Raw genomic sequence first — 1,828 nt, 5'->3', positions numbered from 1 at the left:
ACTCAACTGCTGTCTCTTTGCAGACTCCTGCAGTGGTTCAGATGGAGACGGGGCACAAGTTCTGCGACACCAGACAAGTGATGTTAACCTCTCTGGAGGACATCATGCAGGTAGGTGCTCCCTAATGGCCTATCAGTCATTCCTTCAACCACCTTCAACAAATTTATGCCTCCAATGTCTAAAGCTGGGCAGACACTGTATGATATTTTCAATCGTTGTACTCGGCTCCAGCTGAAACTTTACGACAAAACCGCAGGGTGTAAAAGTTCTCACACTATACGGCCCGATGCTCTGATGCAATCTGACTACTCACATTGTACGTTCAAAAACCACACATCGGACTTGTGTTTCCGTAAGCAAAACGTAAACAGATGCTGCTCTCTCCCAAAGAGATGATCACTGTTTATACTCTCCAATTCCGCATCGGTGTTTGCACATGCGCAGTGTGAGAGGTTGGGGTAAATCGGCTCGTAGACTCATAGCGCTGCTTCAACAGCACGATACCCTCAAGAGAGCCGACCAGAATATCAAACAGGTTTGAATTTCATCTGACCATATGATTGCCGATGGGGAGGTGGTTCTGAGAGGTTAAATGCAGCTCGTTACTCCATGTATACTACACGATGCAGGACGCACGATTAAACTGAAACTCATTGCGATCCAAAAAATTCTCGCACAAGTGAAAGATCGGCTCAAAAAGGGCCAAAACTCGCACAGTGTTAACCCAGCTTAATTCACTGACTGCATGACCACGACACCCCAGTCTCTCACCCTGTGAAATGAAGCAAAATCAAAAATGCCAAATCAGACAATTCCTTGAATGGTCACTTGAGACTCCTATAGAGAATTACTGTCTATTGACCCACATGTTAAAATGTCCAATTTTCAAACAGAAAAAAAAAACAACAACATGTTTACAGCCTGATACAAAAATGTTTTGGCCCCAACAGATTGTTCCCACTTCATCAATTTAAGAAATTTTAAGGCATGAATTTAATAAGCACCATGGTCGCTTTGACTGACAGCTGAGAGTGCTGCTGAGCTGTGTCCAGAGCATTTTATTCCAAATATGAGATAATATGGATTGTTGCGCTGAAATGGCACGAAAAGACCATATAAGTAGTAAGTGTGCCAGCTTTTCTCTGAAGTGAAAGTTTCTTATTTTATTTGTATAATAGCACCATTAGCAGGTTTGGGTAACTTGGTGAGGTTGGTGCCACAGATATTCCTCAGTGACAGACAATAAGTTTGTCATAAGCTTTAATATCAGCAACAAAACCATCCGGCATGAAATCCACCACCCAGTCTGCAAAAATACGCATTAATAAAAGACCCAAACCCAGGTTAGCCTGTTAGCTTTGGCTTGTTCGGTAACTCTAACATGCAAGCATTTTTAGTCTTTTTTTTGTCCCATCTTGTTACTGCACGGTCTAACTGGGCTCCACCTCAGGGGCAGATACGGGGGTGCACCACCCATGCCCCCCTTTTCATGGACCAAAAAAACCTGCTGAATGCTGTTTCTTCATGCTCTATTTAGCAAAAAAATGAAGAACAATTTGTACCAGACCATGATTCAGCAAGGTATAGTAACGTCTCTCACCTTTTTAGACAAAGACACTTCAAATGTTTTCTGTTACTTGTCGTCATAACATCACAGCATCACATTCAAGATCAATCAATCAATCATTCAATTTTTTTATATAGCGCCAAATCACAACAAACAGTTGCCCCAAGGCGCTTTATATTGTAAGGCAAGGCCATACAATAATTGTGTAAAACCCCAACGGTCAAAACGACCCCCTGTGAGCAAGCACTTGGCTACAGTGGG

Source organism: Thalassophryne amazonica, chromosome 2 (genome assembly GCF_902500255.1).
Source record: "Thalassophryne amazonica chromosome 2, fThaAma1.1, whole genome shotgun sequence".
Classification (NCBI taxonomy): domain Eukaryota; kingdom Metazoa; phylum Chordata; class Actinopteri; order Batrachoidiformes; family Batrachoididae; genus Thalassophryne; species Thalassophryne amazonica.
This window is presented reverse-complemented; position numbering follows the sequence as displayed.